This window comes from Nicotiana tabacum, chromosome 9 (assembly GCF_000715075.1).
Source record: "Nicotiana tabacum cultivar K326 chromosome 9, ASM71507v2, whole genome shotgun sequence".
Classification (NCBI taxonomy): domain Eukaryota; kingdom Viridiplantae; phylum Streptophyta; class Magnoliopsida; order Solanales; family Solanaceae; genus Nicotiana; species Nicotiana tabacum.
Genome location: NC_134088.1, coordinates 7,293,285 through 7,301,384, shown reverse-complemented (window position 1 = coordinate 7,301,384; position 8,100 = coordinate 7,293,285). Strand labels below are relative to the sequence as shown.

At 41.6% G+C, this 8,100-nt stretch overlaps 1 long non-coding RNA gene across 1 annotated transcript; it reads left to right on the top strand.

Moving 5' to 3' along the window:
* Positions 1-363: 363 nt before the first annotated feature.
* On the top strand, positions 364-7,897 carry LOC142164164 (uncharacterized). Its single transcript, XR_012694700.1, has 3 exons — positions 364-912; positions 5,699-5,816; positions 6,331-7,897. It is a non-coding gene; the product is annotated as an uncharacterized LOC142164164 (long non-coding RNA).
* The last annotated feature ends 203 nt before the right edge of the window (positions 7,898-8,100 follow it).

Below are 8,100 nucleotides of genomic sequence, written 5' to 3'. Positions count from 1 at the left end.
GGGTAGATGCATCATTAAGGTCGGAGGCATTATCAACCCCAGCAAAACAATCCTGAAAGGGATCTTCTTCGAGGACATTGCTCGGATCGGGTACGTAGAGCATTAATTAAATTTGGTAGTGTTTTTATTTAGTATATTCTGGTAGTGTTTTTATTTTTTTTATTGAAAAAGAATTAAATTTGGGCCAATTGGTAGCTCATTTTTAGATTTTAGTGGCCCAGTAAGACAAAGGTCCATTCTTATCAATCCCTTTTAGCCCAAAAACTTTTCTCACCCATCAAACCCCTCATTTAATCATAGTCATTGATCTACTTTCATCCAAGGGCCAATATTAATTCCCCATCCCAAATAAAACCTAACTATTCTCCCAAACCAATAGACCTAATCTTTAGGAGCTAGCGGCAGCACCCCAAAAAATACACACGCCTCTGTCGCCCCCATTTCCAAAAACCCATTTTTCCACCAAACTTTTGAACTTTCTCCACCACACCTTCTTCACAAGCTCTTTTGCATAGAAAACTAAAATAGAAGAGGTGCTCTCTTACTTGTAACCGAAGATGACCAAAGAAAAAATGGAGAATTCACTAGTAGAATAAGGAATTATGCAAGGACTCATCACTAGCAGTAGCAATTAGCGGCGCTTGTCGTCGTCGTTCTACCCAAAGAAGTTCCTTCAAAATCCACTTCTACTTCAACAATTTAATCAGCTAAAGACGACGAATCTTCTCGTCTCCTCTTCGATAATTTGATTGAGACTTGAGATGCCGTCGAGTTGAAGTTTCCTTTCGTTGGTTTCGATCTAAGGTTATTGTTGCCGTCCATTTTTCCGGTTATGTCCGCGTTGCCGGGATTTGACGTTTGCTGTAAACAAATTGAAGGTTCTCCTTGTTAATTGAAGAAAGTTTTTTTGAGGTATATTCTTCTTACTTTACTACTAAGTTCATGGGTTTAGATCTCAGTCCATAATTCTAATCTTTCCCTACTTCTTTCATTTTTTTTTTCTCATATGAATAGTCTAATTTGTTTGTTCACCTTGCTTTAATTGTTGCTCTGTGATTAAGTTTTAATTCCTTTTGATTTCTGTTATCTAAGATTTGTTTGGGTTGGGATCCTTATTTGAATTTTTAATTGAGAATAATTTGTGGATTTTTGTCTTATGATTGTTGAGCCATTAGTCCACCAATATTTTTTTTAAAGAAAAATAATGCACTAAGGATTTTGGGATTGAGCGAGTCATGGAATCTCAAGTGGCTTTTTTTTTTTGTTTTGATCCATGTTAGCTATATATTTTAGGCTTCTTTGTTTATATGGTTTATTTGTCTTGGATATTTTGTGGATGTAGTAATTATTTGAAAGATATAGCGTTATGCAAAGGCAAAGAAAATTATCATCTTCGTTGTTTTGAACGTGGGGTGGACAACAAGAATGAAGATTCAATTTATCATGTTAATTATTTTACTTTATTTGTTTTGATCACTAGTAGCATGTTTAGGCCGACCACAACTGGGTTGGCAATCTTAAGATCTTTTTTTATTTATTTGTTTTTGGTTTCGAGGTGAGAGGTTGCCCTTTTAGTTAGTTTATATTTAGAGGAATCCCCCGTAGAATTTGTATATATTATTATTCGGGGTATGCCCCAAAGTGAATGTAAACGGAGGCCATGATGAACACCGTGGAAGAAGTATAGTGTAGGTTATCTAAGGATTTTAATTTTCATTTATTAGGAGGGAAAAACCTTGAGCCTTTTCTGTTTTTTTTTTGTATGTTTTTGCCTCGATCTGAGTATTCTTTAAAGCCACCTTGATCATGTACGCAACTATGACCTTCACGAGACTTGGAAAATGCCTAACAACTTCTCTTCGAGTCAAACAAACCCCTTTATTCAGGATCTCTGGTACAGTCAGTTTTGGAGTCTAAACGTGTTTCAAAAGAACAAATAATTTCTAAAAATGGTGACTTGACACACCGAAAGCAAATGTCAGGTGACGACTATGAAAAATCTTTTAAACATAAATTTTGGTCACTTTCAATTTGAAAATTCTTTTAAGCTTTAAAGTCCACTTTACATCTTTTAAAGGGGTAACTGAGGTGAAAAAAAAGGGTGTGACAGCTGATGGTTTAGCAATTTAACCTTTAGTTAAGAGTCACATTTTGAATGACATACACTTATTCCTTCTAGAATTTCTTCGTGATCACGCCCAACTATGCCTTATAAAAAAGACTAAGGGGTCGTTGCAAATATAATCCAGTTTACAACTCCGGAGTCGAATCCCACAGAGAATTAAGGCTTAACTACAGTTGTTCAATATCGCTAAGAAATACAAGTCCAAACAATTTCCTAATTATAATAATTACAATGTTTATTTTTATCTAATTAACTAACAAATACTAGAAAGCAGTTAAACTATCAATTAACAAGGATAACGATTGGAGACAAGATTACGGAGGTCTAGAGTTGTGATTTCCCCTATTGCCGGAATCTTTTCCGCTATGTTTTTTTATAAATTTTCCTAAGTCTTCTCCATCGATCATGAGCGCTTTGAGTGTTATAATTCTCTCCTGAGTAACTACCACAATTTACTAGATATATTCTCCTAAATTACGCTGGCTGCCATTAAGTATGGCTCACTCGGATCGCACCAAGATTTCATTATCCTAATCACACCTTTAAACCCTCCGTATTGATCCCTCATATACGTTAAGAGTGACGTTGTTCAACAACTACCTGAATATGCACTCTCTCCCGAGTAATACACACTAAATAGCCACAGTCGATTGAGAGCTCTTCAACCAACCATAATAATAACGTAGTTGAACAAATAGAGATAATATTACAGTAAATCTATATTAATATAACAGGAAAATTATCCTCCAATAGGATCTATCAAAACCTTAGATAATGAATTAGCTATTCATAATAGTATGCATAACTACAATACTAGAATTCATAAGCAATAATGGAAATAGAAAGAAGAAAGTGCAAAAACTCGTAGAAGAATTCACCACCTTGTTCCTAGTGTGTTCTTGCCTCCTTAGGTCGAATCCGCTCTCAAATCTGTCCAATCTCGATCTCTTGTCTGTCTCTCGTCTCCAATTTCCCCTAAAATTGGCATTTTTAGGTCTATTTATATGTGTAACGATCCGGTCGGTCGTTTCATGAGTTACCGCTCCGTTTTCCCATTTCTACTTATTATTACCTTGTTCAGCTGTATTGTGCATTATCAGGTTGGTTGGCTCGGGTTTAGAAAGGTTTTGGTAAGGTTTGAGATACTTAGTCTCTTTTGAGGAAACTTTAGTTGGAAAAGTTAACCGGATGTTGACTCATGTGTCAAAGGGCTCAGATGTGAGTTCCAATGGTTCGGATAGCTTCGGGAGGTGATTTGGGACTTAGGAGCGTGATCGAAATGTGTTTTGGAGGTCCGAAGCAGATTTAGGCTTGAATTCGCGAAATTAGAATTTTGGCGTTTTCCGATTGATAGGTGAGATTTTGATATAGGGGTTGGAATGGAATTCCAGAAGTTGCGGTAGGTTCGTTGTGTCATTTGGGATGTGTGCGCAAAATTACAGGTCATTCGGACGTGGTTGGTAGACGTTTTGATCGAAAACGGAATTTAGAAGATATTGGAATTCTTAGGCTTGAGTCCGATGCGAATTTGGTGTTTTGATGTTGTTTTCAGCATTCCTAAGGTTGGAACAAGTTTGAATGATGTTATGGGATATGATGGCATGTTTGGTTGGGGTCTCAAGGGCCTCGGGTGAGTTTCGGGTGCTCAAACGGACTATTTCATGTTGTGGAAAGTTGTAGAAAACTGTCGTGTGTGCTTTGCAGACAATTGGCCTTCGCGTTTGCAAGTAGGCTCTCGCATTCGCGAAGGGTTAGATTGAGAGGCTGTGAAGTTAGCCTTCGCATTCGCGAAGGGGGTCCCTCGATCACGAAGGGTTGAGGCTCGTGGTCATCGCGTTCGCGAGGTTCATGCCGTGTTCGCATAGAAGTAAGGTGAGCAGCTGGGTCCAATTTGGTTTGTTCTTCGCGTTTGCGGATGGAGTGTCGCATTCGCGGTGAGTAAGAAAGTTAAGCTTTCGCGTTAGCGAGGGGTGGTCGCGTTCGCATAAGAGGGAATTTTGGTCAACTTAAGTTTGTGTTTCGCGAATGCGAGGCTTTGACCGAGTTCACGAAGAAGGATTTAAATGTCTGGGTAGAATGTTTTAAAAGCTCATTTCTGCAATTTTGAACACAAGTTCCTCCATTTTTGGGCGATTTTGAAGCTTTTTGAAGGAGATTGAAGAGGGAATAAAGGGGAAACACTTGGAGGTAAGATTTATGGACTTAATACTCAATCCTAATATTTTTTCGACCTAATTAATCATGGAATTTAAGCCTAATATTGAAGAACTACGGCTTGTAATTGGAGACCTAGAATTTGGGATTTGAGGGGTCGTTTGTTGTTGGATTTTGGTGATTTTGATGTGAATAAACTCGGGGAGTGATAAGGAGTCTATTGATGTAATTTTTATCAGAATCCGAGATGTGAGCCCGGGGGTCGGGTTTGGTTAATTTCGGGATTTGTGTTGTAATTTGATTTCTTCCGAGTGGGCTTTGTTCCCTTAGCATATTTTGATAGTTTTGCACTGATTTTGGTTAGATTTGGAGCATCCGGAGGCCGATTCGATAGGCAAAGGATCGCGGACTAGAGTTTGGATCGGATAGAGGTGAGTAATGATTGTAAATGTTCTCCTAAGGGTATGAAACCCCAGATTTTACATCATTGTGCTATATTGAGGTGACGCACACGCTAGATGGCGAGCGTGGGGCTGTGCACCGTTGGGGATTGTGACTTAGTCCATCCCGAATGACTGTTTTACCGCGTATTTGATTGAAAACTATTTTCTATCATCATGTTTTGGGTTGAATGCCATATTTAGGCCTTGTGCCAACTATTTGGACCCTTAGGGGATTTTTACTGCTATTTCCTCACTATTTTGATTTTATATCTGTGCTCAGTCATGCTATAGTATATTGTTTTCATAACTCAGCTATGTTTACTCTTTTTTAACACTTTAAATGATATTTTGAGCTGAGCATCATATTTACTATGCCCGAGTGGCTTTTAGAGATTTCTGACTGAGTAGGGTCGAGGGCCTGTGTTGTGAGGATTATTATGGGATCGGGCTTCACGCCGCAGTAGAGCTGTACTGATTATAATTATGAGGCTGAGGGATTGAGTTGTACGCCACGAGGTGGCTTGATATGAGGCTGAGAGCCTGTTGATTATGCCACGAGATGGCTTGATATTGCGCTTGGGCCATAAGGGGCCCCTCTCACAGTCTGTATACCCCCAGTGAGCGTGAGTCCCTATTTTAATATGAGATATAGCCCGAGGGGTGGTGTTGTCCTATGTTATTGCCCGATGGGCTGATTTTGTTGACATTGTGCCCGAGGGGAAGATTTTATGTGTTTATCTTTTCTAGCTGCTTCTCATTTACTTGTTTAACTGTTAAAAAGGTGTTTTAAAGAAGCTTATTCGGAACTAAAGTGTTTTCATAATATTTCACCGTATCATTGCCTTTTATTTGTTTTGCACTGCTTCTTTATAGCATGTTGTTATGATTTACGTGATTTCTTATCGCTCAGTCTTCATTTGTTATTATTACTCATTGAGTTGGAGTACTCACTTTACTCCCCGCACCATATGTGCAGATTCAGCAGTGAGGGTTGATTGCTCAGCAGGCTATTCGGAGTCCACTAGGTAGCTGCTCGACGATTGCAGCCCATTGTTTCTCCCTCCTATCTCAGCAGGCTATTCGGAGTCCACTAGGTAGCTGCTCGACTATTGCAGCCCAGTGTTTCTCCCTCCTATCTTACTTCCTATTTTTAGTTCTATAATAGACTGTATAAACTCTTTCAGACTTGTAGACTTATGCTAGATGCTCATGACTGGTGACACTCTGATGTCGGGCTATGTTTATTCCGCAAATTGTACTGTTTCACTATTTTCTTTGGGATTTAATCATGTTAATGACTTAAATTGTGTTAGTTGAATTGCTTAAAATGAATTGGATGTAGTGTCGGCTGGCCTTGTCTTCATGAGAGGCGCCATCACGATCGGGTATGGGTTTAGGGTCATGACAAGGTTGTATCAGAGCCTAGGTTACATAGGTCTTACGAGTCATGAGCAGGTTTAGTAGAGTCTCTCGGATCGGTACAGAGACGTCTGTATTTATCCTCGAGAGGCTATAGAACCTTTAGGAAAACCTTTATATTCTTGAAATTCTTGTCGTGCGAATCTGCTGATCCGAGTACTAAACTTTTGTTATTCTATTCTCTCACAGATAGTGAGGACACGTACTACTGGTTAGGATGGACGACCACCAGTACCATCAACTGTGACCACTAGAGGTTGAGGACGCGGTCATGGTCACGGTAGGGGTAGGTGTAGGGGTGTGTCCCGTACAGCAGCTAGGGCAGCACTTGTAGATCTACCAGTTGCCCTAGTTTTGGATCAGGTCCCAGTTGTGGATGCTCTAGCAGCACCAGCTCAGGCACCAGTTGTGCCCATTTGATTCTAGGTCTTCAGGAGGCATTGGCTTAGATTCTATCAGTATGCACTGGCCTAGCTCAGGCGATTTCAGTTACTACAGCCGCAGCTACTTCTTAGGCCGGGGGAGGCACTCAGACTCCCGCCGCTCGCATACCTGAGTAGGCCGTACAGGGACTTCAGACACTAGGGGCACATCCAGCCCAACCAGTTGTAGCTGCTCAGGACTATGTAGCTCCTGCCATGCCAGAGGACGAGCAGCGCATGTTGGAGAGGTTTGGTAGACTTCAGCCTCCGACTTTTAGTGGAGCAGAGGGAGAGGATGCCCAGGGTTTCTTGGACAAGTATTAGAGGATTCTTCGTACAACGGGTATTCTGGGGACCAGCGGGGTCGCTTTCATTACTTTTTAGTTTTCTGGAGCCGCCTTCACTTGGTGGGAGGCTTATGAGAGGCGTAGGCCTGTTGGTGCAGCACCCCTTACTTGGCAACAGTTCTCTGTTCTCTTTTTGGAGAAATATGTGCCACAGTCTCGTAGAGAGGAGCTGCGCATGCAGTTCGAGTGGTTGCGTCAGGGAGAGATAACTGTGTTGCAGTATAAGATGAGGTTCTTAGAGTTAGCTCGTCATGCTATTTGGTTGGTTGCGACAGATATAGAGAGGATTAGGAGGTTTGTTGATGGACTCACATATCAGCTTCATATTCTCATGACCAGGGAGAGGGTGTCTGGTGCTACTTTTGAGGAAGTTGTAGACATTGTTCGCGAGATTGAGTCAGTTCGTCGCCAGGAGCGAGATGAGAGGGAGGCCAAGAGGCCTCGAGGATCTGGTAGTTATGGTGGTACTCCTTCGAGAGGCCAGTTTCAGCACGGCAGAGGCCGTCCATTCAGGCATGCTCAGCCAGCTCGCCTAGGTTATCATGGGGCGTCATCGGGTCATGGTTCTCACAGTTCTCATTAGGGCCAGTCATCAGTCAGTGCCCTTCTAGCTCAGAGTTCATCCCGTGTTCTATCAATTCAGGGCTTTTCTATGCTAGATGCATCTACTAGTCATTCCGGTGCTAGGGGTTCCCTTCAGTCCCCATCTCCAGCACCCGGGAGTTGCTATGAGTGTGGAGAGATGGGTCTTATATGGAGGCAGTATCCTCGTTGTCTTGCGGGTTCATCTCAGCAGAGGAGTCAGCCATCGGCTTCAGTGCCACTTACTTCACCACCTACCCACTAGGGGTCTCCCTTGAGGGGGAGGTCGATCAGGTGGCGGTCATGCCTGTTTCTATGCACTTCCATCTAGACCCGATGCTATTTGCTTCAGATGTTGTCATTACAGGTATTGTCTCAGTCTGCCACAGAGATGCCTCTATATTATTTGATTCTGGTTCCACTTATTCTTATGTGTTATCATACTTTGCTCATTATTTAGATATGCCCCGTGAGTCCCTTGTTTCACCTGTTCATGTATCTACTCCGGTGGGCAATACTGTTATTATAGACCGTGTATACCGGTTGAGTGTGGTGACTATTGGGGGTCTGGAGACTCGAGTGGATCTTTTGTTGTTATGTATGGTGGA